Source organism: Nyctibius grandis, chromosome Z (assembly GCF_013368605.1).
Source record: "Nyctibius grandis isolate bNycGra1 chromosome Z, bNycGra1.pri, whole genome shotgun sequence".
In the NCBI taxonomy this organism is placed as follows: Eukaryota; Metazoa; Chordata; class Aves; order Nyctibiiformes; family Nyctibiidae; genus Nyctibius; species Nyctibius grandis.
Genome location: NC_090695.1, coordinates 56,412,316 through 56,429,445, shown reverse-complemented (window position 1 = coordinate 56,429,445; position 17,130 = coordinate 56,412,316). Strand labels below are relative to the sequence as shown.

At 41.5% G+C, this 17,130-nt stretch overlaps 1 protein-coding gene across 1 annotated transcript in view; it reads right to left on the bottom strand.

The window, feature by feature from the left end:
• PJA2 (praja ring finger ubiquitin ligase 2) overlaps nucleotides 1-15,191 on the bottom strand; it is a 37,725-nt gene extending 22,534 nt beyond the window's left edge. The window contains exon 1 of the mRNA XM_068423275.1: nucleotides 15,147-15,191. The gene's annotated coding sequence lies outside the window, so the exon portion shown is untranslated. The remainder of the gene's footprint in view (nucleotides 1-15,146) is intronic.
• Nucleotides 15,192-17,130: the final 1,939 nt, after the last annotated feature.

Genomic DNA, 17,130 nt, shown 5'->3' with positions numbered 1-17,130 from the left:
TCAAGCATGGCCACACAAGGCAATTGCCCACATATGGCTTCTATTATTACAGCAGTATTCCATATCAATGGATCTTAATGATTTTATCAAGGAAACATGGGATAAGTAGTACAAGGAATCTTGAAAACAGTGGGGGAAAGCTGCCGATATTGTAATGAAGAGAGATTTTAATACAGCAGTACTATCAGCCATTAATAATCAACACAAGTGTTCATGTCCAAAAGCTGTTGCTTGTACAAATGCAATTAGAAGTTCAGTATTTCAGATGTTCAGTGGCTTTTTCATGACGCTCTACATCACTTTTAATCTTTACTAGATATGGAATTAACATAGTAGCTTTTCTGTTCTTGAAACTCACCAAACTGAAAAAGAGACACTAAAGTCCAGGAAGATAAAGTTTGCAATCATTTAGTTTTCTGAACTACAGAAAAGTAAGAAAGCTTTTTTCTTTCCTGGCTGTTAAACTGATCTCTTCACTACCCTTCAAAAGAGAATACCTATATGCAAAGACACCTTTTATTAGCAGTTATTTTATGCAGCTTTGTATAGCCATTAGTAAGGCTGGCAGTTCCAGTATGTGGACTGCCTAAAGGATACAACTGCACACATTTACGAACTGTGAAAGAGTCTGTCCTGGTTTCATTGGGATTTGGTTTCAGTTTGTGGCCAGCCATGGTGATCAAGGTCCTTAGCAGCTAAATGCAGGGCAGCTGACACAGGCTGGCCCACAGGTGTATTCTATATCATTAACATCAAGTTCACTATAAAAGGGAGGGCTGGCTGGGAAGAGGTGGGGGTCTTCTTGCTCTCTTTGCCTCTCCTCCCTTCTTCCTCATTGCCAATGATCGTGATTCCTGGAGCAACTTGCCAATACTCTGTAGATAAGTATAGCTTTGTCTCTTGTGTTGTCATTTATATTGATTTCTTTATTTCATTAAATCTGTTCAACTTCAGCCTACAGGTCTCCCTCCTTTTCCCAGTTCACTTCCTCATTTGGAGGAGGGAGATTGGGTGAGGGAAAAACTGTTTATTGTTTATCCTTGGCTGCAGGCTAAACCAGGACAGAGTCCAAGTAGGTTTTGGTTTTTTTTCTTTGTTTTTTAATCTAGTATCTCTGTTGAAGCTGTCATTGTCCTTGGACTGACATATATAAAACTAACTCTGTTGCTGCCTGCCTAACATAAATCATGAAAAATAAAATGCAAAGAAAAAAAAAATATTTTTCTTGGGACTGCACTCTCAGAAATCAGATGATCCCTTAAAAGCTTTAATAAAGAAGCAAATAGAAAAAAGCTACCAATTGTAAACTACAGCTTCTCGTAGAAGCTAGTCTTAAGAGGTTCAGACACATAACATTCTACAAGAATTTGGTCTACAATTGCCAGCATAGCAATTCTGAAAACATTCCCTATTAATATGAACTTCAGTCAAATTTCTGTGGAAAAAATCCAAATACTTTCCGCATGATCTTTCCCACAGCAAAAAAAAAGAAAAAAAAGGACAAACATGAGTATTATAATGACAGTGGAAGATTCAAGGCTACACAAGAAATGCAAATTCCAGGAAAAGAAAAATAATCACTTTCTCTTTCAGCCTGACATGGAAAAACATTACTGTTGGAGTAAACCAAACAAAATTATACTCACAATAGAACACCTGCCACAAGTGTCTAAAATATTACTGTTTCATTCCCAGTGAATTGACAGCAACAATGAAGATACCTGAAGTGCTTAAAATTAAAAGGCAAATATTTACAATTTGATTCCTTAAAACTGCAACATTTAAGCAAATTATAAGATGAGGAATCTTTTACCTAATGTTGTCAGCTTCACGTTTTGTTATCTTTAGCCAATCCTAAGAAACCATTTGCTACAAAAATGTTGTGCTATAACTCACCATATTATATCTATGGCTCTAAATCTCTCTTAAAACACGTAATCCTAGGCATGTCTACTTTCCACTCTTCGTCCCACACATGAAATCTCTCCAACCATAGCCCAGTTCCATGAACACTGCAGAAGTCCAAACATGTCCATCACTTGCTGCAATATGGTGATACCGCTTATTTCTACAGACCTGGGACACAACTCAGTTGAACGTTTGCAGAAAAAATTCACAAGTATCAGAGGCTTTTTTCTCATTTATCTATGAAGCTCTATGTACTTCAATTACATATAATCTCCCTTGAAAATATTTTCAGTTATTTGTTCAAACCTGACCATCCCACATTAAAGAACAGAAGCTAAAATGGTCAATTCATTATTAACTATACTACTCCTGCAATCCTTATAAACCTGAAAACTCTCTACCACCTCTGCCAAAAAAAAAAAAAAGTCTCTGCAACTAATGTAAGAAAAAGGAGAGTGAAAATGTAACTTTCTTAGTAAGGATATTAACTGGCTGACTAATTAAGTCAACCAGCAAGTCATGTTTATTCAAGCAAGCTCTGACAATTCTTAAATTTCCACTGATTATAACATGGCTGGTTAGCAGACTGCTAGAGGGAGCTGACAATATGCAGCCACATCCAAAGATGCAGAGCAGAATCCAACAGTTATATTAGTAAACCAGCACAGCAACAGAGAAATCTGCCCTCAAACATGGTAATACAAGTGGTTGAAACAAAAAAGGTAAAAACACAATGTAACTGCCTAATTCTTAATTTTAGTTTGTTCTCTAAAACACCAGTATTGTTCAAAACCAGATGTCCACTCAAGAGAGTCAAACTCTCTGAATGTAAATATTTTATTTTTTTAAAAATAGATGTTCACAGTATGCAAAACCTTTAAAGCTGGGTGCAATTTTTTGTTCCAAGTAATTCTCTCACATACAGAGTATCTCATCTTGTATTCTGTTCTTAACAGATACATCATGCAGTTATTCTTCTGCCCTGGGAAATATTTATTGGATCAATATAGTGAAAGCTTTCACTGTTTACCAGAAGTTTGGATGTCACATTTGGTTTACAGAAGAGGTTAACTTCTACCTAGATACAAAATATCTCAAAGTAAGAGAAGCAGCCATGCATTTATTTGTCTACATGCCTAAAATGGGCAGCATTTAGGCACCTGAATCTAGAGACCAATTTACAAGAAACACTTCAGGCAATCAAGTTCCTGAGACACATAATATCCTCTCCCAGCATCTTCCAGGCTAACCCAGCCTTAGAAGTGAGTATTGCTCCATCTTCTTTCAGAAGCTCAGTTTAGTAGGCCTGTTCAAAACATACCCAATACCTGCTGACAATACACAGTTCTGCAAAACTGACCAGTCTTAGAGATGCAACACACCAGTGACTAAATAATCAAGGTAGGGGAAACAGGCTATTTATTCACTTCTAGGGCTAAAGATGTTTATATGTACACCTCCATCCTTTCAAAAGGGTACTACAGTCACCTGAATTCCTCAAAGGATCTTTAGCAGCTGCCATAAAGCAGAAAAGCATTTTAGATAACCAGTGCTGCATTAAAAAAACAAACAGGAGAGAGTGTCTCCTAAAAATGCACAAACAGGTAGGTCCAGCCTTTCCCTGGCACTGCAGAGCGGCATAGTTCCTCTTTACTTCTACAAATCCTGCACTAAGGACTCCACTCCCTAGAGCCAGCTAACTACAGGCTGTAACATAGAAAGCCTGAGAATTGAGACCCAATCCATCCAATTCGCATAATCAACTTGTCCTCTCCCACAAAAAAAACCCACTGTTTTTCCAGAAGTAACACAATGTTCAAGGTTAACCATAGATACATGCACACCTGTGTTCACAACCTAGCACCGTAACTTAAATGTTCAGAAATAATCCAACCCTTTGACCACAGTCTTACATACAAATCTCAAATCATTCTAATTTACAGAGCCATATGAAGGACCACTGGAGTCTCCTGCTCAGTTACATGCTCAGTCCTCTGACAGGATCCCAGTCCCCATCCACTGAAACCCACACACCTCCCTTTACTCTCCTCTCCACTACCTTTTGTTCTCCCCATCCTCTCGACTCCCTCACAACCTGCACACTATAAGAGAAGCAGCTTTTGGGGATCAAGAAGTGCATGACCTACATCTACAACACTACTCAAACAAATCACAATTACTTGAGCAGATGTAAGACACCAACTGTGGCATACACCTAACTCCTGAATGGGGCAACATCGACTGCCACAGAGGCAGGCAGGCTAGTCTTATCTGTGACTCCCAGAACTGCTGTGACCCACCTGGACGGCATCACTTTGTTGGAGCACAGTCTAATTCATAGAAGTAACAATAAAAAAATTACATGAAGAAACTGTCGTTCTAAACATCTGAACAAAATATTGCTTTTTTCCCAAGAGCTGAAATAGTGAAAACCTTTCCTTACACACCTAGCAATTTTTGCAGTTTAAGGAGAAGGAAACCAAGCTTTATAACTTCCATTGCAAAAATATATCCCATAACCCTAAAAACCTCACAAGGACATTTTCAGTTAAGTATTCCATCAACTCTACCTGGATCTTGTTTTCACCCAGTTATGTCCAATTTTATTTACTTGGTATCATTCGTTCACACATACAGTCACCTCCTAGGCCTACTATGCACCTCATAGGGGGAAAACAAAATTAGGAGTGTGTGGCATGGGGGCAGGGGGGACAAAGTTAGGGGGAAGCAGACCCAAGTGTTTTTCATCCCAAAGAGGTAAAGGGGATAATAATTTTCTGCTGCAGAGGGTATTTAACTAGCTTTTTTTTTTTTTAAAAGACATGTCAAGTAAGCTTCAAATACCTCCCTAAGAAGTACTTCTTTTCTGTCTTTCAGTAACTCATAACTTTTTCCACTTTTCCTCAGATTTTTCCCAGCATTCTTAAAAAAACTTGCCTGTATATTCTGGTCTCAATCTCACCAACACTTGACATAGAAGGAAAAACAAATCTCCTTTATTCTACCCAGCCGCTCTTTTTTCTTTTACATCTATGAATTACAGAAACCATATTCTTCCACAATGCAAGAACAGGATCCCACATTCAAGGTCTGAAAAGGGAATGCATGTAATACTGACACAATTACTGTTTTCTAGGTTACCGTCTTAAAAAAAAAAAATCTGCATTTACTTCCAGAAGTATATGAATGCATTTGTCTGTCAAATGGGTGAAACTTAAAAACAACTCACATTCTTGACACTCTCTCCCATACCCGACTAATTCTGAATCATAATGAAAGCATACACCTGATCAATTAAGATAAAAGTTGCAGGTAAAAATAGTCACATTATCTTTTAAACTGTTTTATCCGGTATTCTTGATCTGTAACCAATATTCTACATCTCTATTTCCTGCAGGTATTGAAAGTTTCCAAGAGGAGATGAATTTAAAAGAAATTTTAATTAGAATGGAAAATTTTCAGTCTTCTAAGCACCACTTCTCAGGACAGTGGGGAGATTACTCCATTTCAGTTAGCAGAAGAAAGGCATGGAGTAACCGCAAAAAGGGAGAGAAATATTTCAATATTTTAAAATAACACATTACTGTCACAACTTCCCTGCCTTGAGACTATGGGCAGATTAACACTGAAATTCTTTAAATGTTTTATTATGCTCACTAGCTTCAAACTACATACACTGGCAAATGTCCACTCAAACCAATGAATATTCAGTTAGAACTTACCTTTGCTGTCTGGGATTTATCTAAACCTCAGAAAGCTGTATGTCATGGTCTAGCCTCAGTAGACAGCTGAGTACCACACAGCCACTCACTCACTCCCCCACTCAGTAGGATGGGGGAGAGAACCAGAAGGTTAAAAGTGAGAAAACTTGTGCGCCAATATAAAGACAGTTTAATAATTTTTTAAAGGAAAAAAGAAAAGAATAAAGAGGAAAAGAAACAAAAGCAAGGAGAAAGAGCAACACAAAAAATCCCCAATTGCTCACCAGCAACCTACCTATGCCCAGACAGTTCCAAAGTAACGGCAGCTTGGCCAACCTCCCTTCCCCTCACCAGTTTCATTGCCCAGTGTGATGTCATATGGTACGGAACATCCCTGTGGTCAATTGGGGTCAGCTGTCCCAGCTGTGTCCCCTCCCGGCTCCTCATGCACCTCCAGCCTGCTCGCTGGTGGGGTGGTGTGGGGAGCAGAGAAAGCCTTGGCTCTCTGTAAGCCCTGCCTGGCAGTAACAAAAACTGCATTATCAACACTATTTTAGTCACAAATCCAAAAGACAGCCCCATACAAGCTACTACGAAGAAATTTAACTCTATCCCAGCTGAAAACAGTATACTACATCATAAGCAAATATTAAGCGTTTTTCCAAAGGATTGTATTTACTCATCCAAAAGTTCCTTCTTCAAAGTCTTTGGTTTAGCAGTGATTTTAGGCTGCTCACTAGGGTATTTGAGAACATGGTAGTGATTATTTCCATAAGCAGTATCAGCTCAGCTACATGTACACTGAAAAATGGAATATGCTTCATGTATTTATTTTTCAGGCATTAGTTATTGTCTTTTCATTAACTTTCCAGGTCATTTTGCACTATTCTTTGAGCTACAGATTCCACTAAGTCAATGTTTTTACTTAGTATGGTTCCTTCCCTTTGCCTGAGGCTGAAAGTGGCCTGTGGTCCAAGTTCAATAAGCTGGCAGGTTGGCCCATCACTGAATTCACTTTAAATGAAAATAAAACTCTTTTTACCTCTCAGATTACAGAAGCCGATTATTTTGTTAATGACTGAAACAGCAGATGGTTGTACCTTTAAACAGATTGACTAGTTTACGTCTCTAGAATCTCCATAGTGCAAAGGATCCTTGCAGCAAACATGAATCAGGTATTTCTTCCACTGTGGGCCTAACTTTGGAAATACAGCATAGGCAATGAAAGATATCTGAATACCTTTGTGAATAAAGGAAATGCTTACTGTCACCTTGCCCACTTTAATGACGAAAATAATTCTGCAGTTAACACTATTTAGAGAGCTAATGAAAATATTAATCCCAGCAAATTTATATTTTCTGAACTTCAAAAACACTGCTGGGCTTTTCACACTTACTTGTTAAGTCACTCCAAACTAAACTCATTAAGTGTGCATGCACACTTGGTGTCAACACATTTATACTACTAGCCTGACCCTATGAATTTTGATATAATCAGAATGAATGCTAGCAACAGTAAAACAGTGATACAAGGCGGTCTTATGACACTAAGCATACACAGTACCAAAATTAGGTACTGACACTTGTAAGACAGTTCACTCACCCTCTGCTCTGCCCTCACTCACTCACAGCGCTCCCCAATTGCCTGGCAGCCCTACCCCTAGGGAAAGGCTATCCGCACACACTTTCAGCTCCGGCAGCTGAAGAAGAGATCAGAAACAGACTGTGCTCCCTGCAGCAGCAGGGCTGGAAACCACAGTGGCAGTGCACAGCCAGACATCTGGTAACAGGCGAGAAGGGGAAGGTTGTGCATTCCCAGGGCTGAAAGGGAGTGGAGGGATTTACTTCCACTGCAGTTTTTATCACAGGCCAAATTCCCAGTCTCCAAGGAATATAAAATCAGATCAAAGACTAATAAGAGATTGTTCTTTGGGAAAACAGAAGATGAGACCACCAAACAGACCCCATCGCCCCAATATTTAGTAGCATTTTAATGTAGGATGCTTGGTGATACTGTATGAAGCACATTATTTGTGCTTAAAATGTAAACAGTTAGTAATCAACAATTTAGAGGACAGAAACTCTAAAATGCTGCTTCATAAAAAAGCTCTCTATTTCAACAGAAGAGATCTGGAGATAAATTTGAAGCAGGTTTTATGTCTTTTTCTTCCTCTCCTTACTGATGAACACAATATGTCTTAGCTCAGTGCCATACAAATGCTTAAGTGTTAGACTCTCTTTACATAACAGACACTCCTTGGAATTGCCTGAAAAGGTAATAAACAAATACACATGAACCAAACACTACTAGCATCCACCTCCACACACACATATTTTAAAAATCTAAGACCTCCATAAGCAAGATCACTGTAAATATTCTCATACTGATCTGAGTCTCTTCCCAAATACCAAAAGAGAGGGGATGAACACCAGTAAACTGACAGCAGCTTCCTTCCACTTCAATACTAAACAGTTTCTGGTTTGCATTTCCCTGAAAGTTTGCAGTTTTGTATGCATTTTATGCCATAAATGCAAAGCTGAGGTTCTGAAATATTGCAACCATTAGGCATGCAAATATAATTAGTTCAATTTCTGCATTTATCAAAGCATTATTCAACATGCAGGCTAACAGAAGCAAGTCGATTAGTTTTTTGGACATTGTCTGCATACTTCTAATCTCAATTAAGGACCTCCTATAATCAGCATATACAATTCACAACTCTATCCAAATTACAAAACATTTTGCTAGACTTCAAAGGGAACAGGTGCTGCCAGTATACAAACAATAGTGAATTCAAGTATACGCAGGAAATTCTAAATGGTTGCTCTGAATGAAGTGCATTAAATATATTCACAGGGCAATTAGTAAAGTCATGAAGAAAAACAGAAACCCAAAATTGCTTCAAGGACATAACTCTTTTTACAGGTGGAGCCTAGTCACCACCTCCCATGTAAAGGTGTCTGAACGGGTGAGTTGCTACAAACCACCACCTTGATACAGTCCCTTTCTATCCTTAGACATCCTCCTAGAGTTCAAGATCCTGCACGGTTCCTATTCCTTCACCCAGGCTCTTCTGACCCACACAGGTGCACAGAATCCCTCTACAGAGATGTCTGTCATCTGTCCACTTCAGCCAAGGAGGCAGGGTTAGGCCGGCTTATTCTGATGCAGCCCCAGCTATGGCTACAACTGTTGGCTGTCAGGCTGTAAATTGCACTGAGTGAACTTACTCAGTTTTACTGAATCCCCTTCTTTGAGGGACTAATTCTGCCTTCATTTTTTTAAAGCTCAGTAGATACTTGCATTATCACAGCTGAGGCTGTAGAACCAAGACAGATGCAAGCAGCTTGAGGCAGGAATCGCTACACAAACTCTGCTGCCAAAGCCCCTGCATCCCTGAGCCATGGACCCTCTCTTCACTGGGCAATGATCTGTAACCATTCCAGTGCTGATTTTTCACTGTCCTCTGACCATCTACCTGCTCAAACACTATACTCAACTTCTGCATTATTTCTAGTTTATTTGCACCGACTTGCTCACATTTTAGCCCAGCTCTCTTTCTTTTCTAACACAAAACTGTAAATAGTTTGAATGCATCACTTTCTTCTTCCTTGACTTTGACACAACCCTGACCTGGGAAGGACACGCAAATCTGTTCTACAAACTGGCAGCTCTGGCTTACCACAATAATTGCTTTTCTAGTTTTCATCCTGACAAATAGCTTCAGCAGAAAGCCCACATTAAATCTCAACTCAAGAGAGAGGGAAGATTAAGTTACTGAAGTACTAAAAGCTTTTAAAGATAAGGATGCTGTATGTGTCATGTACTAACCAATTAAGAACAAGTCCCGTTCTCCCTTAGAAAGACAGCATTACAGCTGCAAGCATAAAAAGCGTAACTTTGCCAGTAGCCCCTGTTGTGATGAACACTATTAGGGGCTGCTAATCATCAGCTGAACCTTCGTATCTCCTTCCCCAATATCACATTTTTTCATATTCTAAATATGTGCACCAAACTAAGGGCAAGGAAGCAGTAATTTTTACCTACTGCTTTTCAGAAGACTACCAGACACCCAGTCCTTATTTTTAATAAAAGGTGCACTGGTAGTCTGTCTCCTTCCCTCTCTCTCACTCAAATTACTTATCCACTTAAAAAAAAAAGCACCAAACTCCCCATATCTGTCCTCTTGTCCTTTGCCCATGACTTTCACATTCTGCATTTCTATTTCAATTCTATTTACAAACTTTCTAAACGAGGAAGCATCTCTCTAGAGCTGAAAGACAGCAAATACAAGCCAGTAATGAACAAAACACCAAAACTTTCTAATTTAAGCAGACACGGTTCACTTTTACTTTTGTCAGTGCACATGACCTCAGCCTACTTTAAGAAGTTGGAACAGTCACTTTCTTTCTCCCCCATAAACACGGCAAATAAGAGATGACAAGAGAATCCCAAGGTGGAAGTTCAGGTACTTGAAACTCTTGGACAATGGAGAGATAACATTCAGCAAACTATAAAGATCTACTTTTCCATTGTTGTCTTTCATCTCACATAACTGTCTTTATTAAAGCAAAGTTAACCCAAACCATGTAATGAATCCTTGTCCACTACCAAAAGTAGTGAAAGTCATTTTTTGGAAGTATTTTTTTTTCCTGAAGAACAGTGAAAACTCACTGTTTTAAACTCTTCCTTTCATAAAGGGAATTCTGTACCTTGGATACAAGGGTAACAAAAGCCTCTCATCCAACCAACAGACAGGAGAGCTGATCTGAAGTCAGTTGTGCCTTCAAGACTCTTAAATTTTAGAAACAGAATGTGAAGTGATTCTAATCTACCTGTGAAGAAAGTGAGATCATTCTCAAAATGAAAAGTGCAGGATATTATTGGCAGGTAGGAACAAACAACTGAGGAAATTACTAGAAGGGAAATAATTGGTGATGTGCATCTAAGCAGAAGGGCAGCGGAGGATTACAGAGGACTACAAGTTACACACAAGTCAATACTTCCCTCTGTTTTGGCAATCAGCAACATATGGAGCTGTATTAGAGTGAAGGCTACAAGACAGGAATAGTAATCCTTCTATTCTGATTGATGTTAAAATCGGATCTAACACTCTGCACATAGTTTTAAGTACCATACTTCAAAAAAAAAAATCACTCAAATGGCAGCAAGGAAGATTTCCGCAACACCTGGAAACAACACATGGAAACTACATCAGAGAAATGTTTCTACCACTAGAAACATCGTATCACTTAAACATATTGCCTGTAGAGGCTGAAGATTATCAATCAGCAGTGCAGCCCAGAGAAAGGGTTTCAAACAAACACGTAGTGTAAGAATCACCATGAGGAAGGGTTGGGAGAGAGGAAAAGCCTGACAGGGTAACTGTTTGAGGTCCCTACCAGCCCCCCAATCATTTCTCTGAACTAGCCCTCCAGAATTTCAGATATTTATTCTGCTCCCGGGGCCGGAATCACAATTGTACATAACTGTGTTAGGGTGGAGGGGAAAATCTGTGTGCTTTGTTTCCCAACCCCCTGGTGTATACACTAAGATAGGATCTACAATGTGACTCCCAATCACTATTTGCTTGCTTTCACATAACTTAGAAGATAAATCACAACTTCTGTACTGATCAACTTCACTATTACTTTTACACATTTTTTTCTTTTTAAAAATTTTCTAAAAGGTTACACAATTGATATGCTGTATGAAATTGCTTGCTGTATGATTTTACCTGGTGTGGTACAAATACTTGATTTTTTTTTTGTCATCTCCTTTTAAAAACCACTTTTCACTTAAAGCAACTTACTACAATCTTGGAAAAATATTACAGATCCATTACCCAGGAGCCAATTTTGAGACCTCAAAAATATTGTTGCAGATTGATGACTCTGAGAACTGTTCAAAATCTTACACTGCAATTTTTTTTTAAGTTGTCACCAAGCTACAAATATCTTGTTCACCAAACATGTGATGAAGACACATCTATTTGAGATGTAAAGTCGACTACAGAGCCACTAAAACAGAAGGCGGGTTTCGTTATTGTTTTAAAATAATTTGGGTTACGGAAATTTCTCTTGATTGTTTCAGAAATTTCACCTCTGACACTAAGCTAGGCAGGGTAGGGCATTTTGGTATAACTGATTATCACTTATCTCCTGAGCAATCACCCACAATTCACACTCCTGATAAGAACCATTTCTCTGTATCCTGCTTTTCTGCAGCATCAACTAGTTGCATCATTTCATACTCAAATCAGTTATCACTCTGGATTTTCTTTTCCCTGCTTAGCACCTAGCAGAGAGGTATTGCATAGGGGATTTTAGCATCTGAACCACCACAAACTTTTCAGGCCATGTTTCAATAATTGTAAGTACATATGAAAGGACACACATGTGCCAGCTGGAATTCTCTCCACTTCCACAGTCACATATTTAGTTACCTGAAATGCAGGATAAGGGTGTAGTATCAAAATATCACACTTGAAATTAATCAAGTTTGAAAAGCTGTTTTAAAACTATTTAGAATGATTAACACCATTAGCAGCAGAATTCCTAAACACCTTCTCCCACTGTGACACAAGAACATTTAGCAATTTACATTGGCCATCCATTCTGTCATCCTTGCAGAGTATTCCACTAATTACTAAAAGCTCATTAAAAATTACCTCCATTTCCTGTATAAGTTATAGCCCTGCTCCACAAATACCACAAAAACAGCCAGCCAGGTGTGGCGTATAAGAGAACAAAGGTTCTTGCAAGACCTACCATATTTTACACTTTGACAAGTCAAATAGGTGCCCCTATATTAAATGTATGCAGCATTACTCCAAGCACTTCAGGATATCACTGTGATAAACATCCTGAAGTGTATTTTGTTCAAAGTTCGGGCTATCAAAACCACAGAAGCTGAAGTTCTAAACACTGATGGAAAGCACCATCCTAAACTCAGGTTAGTGGTATAACGCTTCTCCAACGGGTGCTCTGAACAGAAGGCCAAGGTTAGCTAGCATTCCCCTCCTCCAGGGGTTTGGGTTTACCTATAGTTATCCCACATTCAAAGTTGTTTCTGTAATTTGAACAACGTTTCAAAGCATTAACTGAAGTTTTCAAATACATTTGCCAACTGAAATAAATGCAAAGTAGACCTTTGGGACCTGTCCAAATATACTACTAAACACATAGATAAAAGAATGCTGAAGCTTCATTATAACTCTTCAGTGGACTCTATCAGACTTACAGTGCTATCCATAAAAATGCAGGGGCATCATTAACGTATCAGTGAATAAATTAATTAGAACAAATTTGCTCCCCATACTTTGTTTGTTCAAAATATGGTTCAGAAATACTAGGATAAACCTTCACTGAACTCTAAATTTTATGCTCGCAACTTTAATTACATCCACAACTCCAATTACCTCAGATGCCAAACAAACACTACCTACACTGCAAACTATAAGCCAGGGACTGTCTGCCTTACAAATGTGTTGTCTTCAGTACAATGGGATTCTGACCTCTACTGCTGTAGAGCACAGTAATACTTTTTCTTTTATTCAAGCCTTCCTAAGAGACCAAGAATCAAAACAAACACAACACAACAAGTACTATGGACCATAAGGGAGATTGCTATGTAAAAATGGTAGCAATATCAGCTTAACTTTCGCTACAAACAGCCATAACAGTATTTGCTGAATTAACCCAATACACGATATTTTTTTATTTGCTATGCTAAACTGCTCTTGAAGAAGTAAACATCTTCATGGGAGCAGCCAACTTAACAAGGTAATAATTCATAAATATGTCTCATTTTGATGTGGCTTTGATCAGTCAAGAACTTTTGCACACTACCTACACTGCATTGCAATTCACTGAGTTGGCAAAGGAAATTAAAAACCAGGCACATTTCACAGAAGTCTTCCAATCCTGCATTTTAATGCAACTTCAAAATAATGATTTTTCCGAACAACTTTTTCCAGACATCTTTCCTTTCTTTAATAGGTGAGAAAGAACAGGAAATCAATTCTGTGCAAGCCTGACTCAGCTGCAAATAAACTTATTTTATCACATATATTTTGCTTACACAAATTTAAATATGCATACTTCTCCTAAATGAAATTTACATCTATAAAGTATGTATTCTTCATTATTTGTGCATTAATAGAGAACAGTAACAGTGTGACAGCACTCTTTATTGCTACAGGACATAATTTATTTTTTCTAGACACAGTATAACAGAGGTTTAATCAAAAATCGTTCCTCTAAATCACTTAACTGGGTACACAGACAAGTGCGAATCAAGCACTACACTGAAAGAATGAAGTGTCTGAACACGTCAGAGTACAGAAAAAGGACCCAAATGAAGTCTCTAAGCTTTCAGACACATCCTATGAAGTACTCAGCATCACAGTTATCATACCAGCTTTTTATACCTTTTTATATCTTTGTGCACCATGCAGACTCACATGCATGCTATGTAACTGATACATATTGTTCATAAAAAGTGTTACTTCACCGCACTATCCAGTCAAGTGTATCTGCAGTGCACAGTATTCTGAGAACTCAGTTCCACTGCAGTCAGCTCAGCTGAAGAGCAGCAGTTCAAGTGAATCTGCTAAAGGTGCAACATCAAATCACACACAGAGACACTCTCAAGGATGCTCTCACCCAGGTGCAAAACCCACCCTGCGCAGCGTAACTAGAGGTTAGTGCATTTTTGCTTGTAAGAAAATGTACGCTTTTAGTTGATGCACCTTAACAAATGTCCTCTGGATTGCAGGCCCATGCCATACTCCTGTCCCTGCGTTTGGAGGTCTTTTTGCTCACAGCCAGCTCAGACCACCCCTCCTCCAGCAAACAGGTACTGCGAGTGCTTCATAACTTTGTTCAAGCAAGGTTAAGTGCTTTATTTCAGAAGTGAGCCTGCTCACATCCATTTTTATTTTGTCTGAGGCAGAGCAGCGAGAGCCCAGACCGCGCAGCTGGCAGGGCTGCTCTCGGAGGCGTGCAGCGCAGGACGGGGAGCCCACGCCCGCCATTGCCGAGGGCTCTCCGGCCTCAGCACCACGCAGCAGGCTCCCCCTTCCGCCCCGGGACACTGAGTGACCGTCACATTGCTGGGGGAAAAAAAAAACAACGAACAAAAGCCAACAAAAATAACCAACTCTGAACTGAAGGCCTGCCCGTGCCTGGCACGTAGCTGCGTGCCCCGCCGGCCTCCCCGCGCCCACCGGCGGCCTCGGCCCCTCACGCACAGGCACGCGCCGGACCACCACGGCCCGCTGCGCTGGACAGACGCGGCCGCGGTGCCCTCTCAGCCTCTTCCTCGGCCCACGGGCTGCGGCCCATGTCCTCAGCCACGGCACCACCGCGGCCGCCCCCGCGCCGGGCCGGGCCGGGCCGCGCCCCGCAAGCTCGTCCCTGAGGGGAGGCCGCCGCTCCGCGGCCCAAGCAACAGCCCCGGGAGCTGAAGACGGCCGCGCGGAAACTCAACCCACAGCCGCCCGGCCGGGCCGGCCCCGCGGGGCCCGCACTCACCCCTCTCGAGCCCGGCTAGGCCACCTCCCCGCAGCCACCGCCTCCCTGCCTGCCCGCGTCCGCCACTACAGCCAATCCGGTCGCTTTACAGCCGCCAGCGGCGGCCAATACTTGGCCAGGGTGAAGACGCAGCGACCAATCCCGACGGGGGGGCGGAACCGAGGCAGACCGGCCGCCCACGGAGGGGCGGGGCGGGGGCGGTGCCTCGGCGGGGAGCGGAACCCAGCGGCCCGGCGGGCGCTGCTGCCCCTTCCCCAGTCCTCGACCGGCAGGAGCTGCCCCCTTCTGCAGGCTGTGACGCCCGGCTGCCGCCCGGGATTGCCCGGCGGGGGTGGAGACTGTGTAGCTAACACCTCCGGAGGCCGACGGCGCACTGCGGCCGTACCGGCTGAGGTGAGCTCCCGCGGCGGGGGGGCCGCTGACCGGCTCTTACCGAGTGTTCCGAGGAGGGCGGGCACCTCCGAGGGGACAGGGCCCGGAGGCAGCCGCGGCAAGGACGCCGTGGCGGCCAGCGTGCCTCATCACCGCGAGCTGCCACCGAGCTGCCCGCCGGGAGCGGCGTTCCTGTCCGCATTTCGTGTTCCTGGCCTTCGTTTATTGTCTGTTACTGAATAAATTACTGTTGGCCTTTTCATCAGTCATTTAACCATGCAGAGTGAGTTCACCTCTGGGCCGGTCACTTTTACCTGAATTTAGGAGATTGTACTATTGAGAGGCAGGCAGAAGGGAATCGCGCTTTTTACTGCAAAGTGGGAAAGGGCAGCACGTGGTGTGACAGAAAGATTTACCTACAACATCAGGCGATACACAGTGTACTAAAGAGGGACATAAGCAAAAGACGTATACTTTGCAGATGAAACAAAGACAGAGGAAGGGAAAAGCAGAAAAATAATGGCCTTGCATGAGAAGAGCTGTGCTGTTCTGTGCGTGGAGAAAGCAGGAGAAGCGCACAGCATTTGGGATGAAGACAGCACAGACTATGACATATAAAAACAAGGCCAGAGAAGACATGCTGCACACTGTCTACAGTGATGAAGCTTCACCTGTTTTCGACTACTATTTTTATAAAGTTTGCATATTGATTTTTATGATTTATTGTAAACTGGAATAACACTGGCTAGCTTCCAGTCAGCAGGGACCTCCCCAGACTCCCAAGACCTTTGGCAGATGATCGAGAGGGGTCCTGCTGTAACATCCACTAGCTCCTTCAGTACTCTGGGATGAATCCCACCAGGCCCCATGTACCTGTGAACATGCAGCTGGTACAGCTGGTCCCTTAAAATTTCAGTGTCCATGAATGAAAAGTGACTGTTTCCACACTTGTGGTCCTCCAGCTCAGGGGACTGGGCAGCCCAAGGTCTGTCAGGTTTATTAAAGAGTAAGGCAAAAAAAGCATTGAATGCCTCCATTTTGTCTTCATCCCTATTAGCCAGGTGACCATCTTCAACATATTTAGATTTCTGTAAGTTGTGCAAAAATTAGCAGCTACGTACAGGAGAAAGCAGAGTCAGCACTTCTGCTAAGCATGAACTCTACAGTTACCCATTTATATGGTTTCCTGGCTAGCAGTTGGCATGCACATACTAGCTGTTAGCACATAGAAAGCTAGTAACCAGCCACGGTATGCCCTGTCGCTTGCCCTGCTTAAAATGGAGGAAATATGGAAGGGCAGAATGGCCAAGGAGCAAGAATTGAACTGATAAAGTAAGAGAGGAGGGGAGGAGTTGTAAGAAAACAGATGACTGGGGATTCTTGTTGAGTGGCAGCAGGAGTATAGGACACATTCATAGAAATCACATTTCATTAGGTCCAGTGTTTACTTGTTTTCTTTGTTGGGGATGAAGTTTATTCTCTATCTTGGTTGCCATGTTTCAACAAGTAGATATTGGTGTTTGTAAATGATTCATTCCTGTTATGTGTACCCAGCATGGTAATACTGGATGACCAAAACTTTTTGATGTACATGGAAGCAGGCTAGGATATC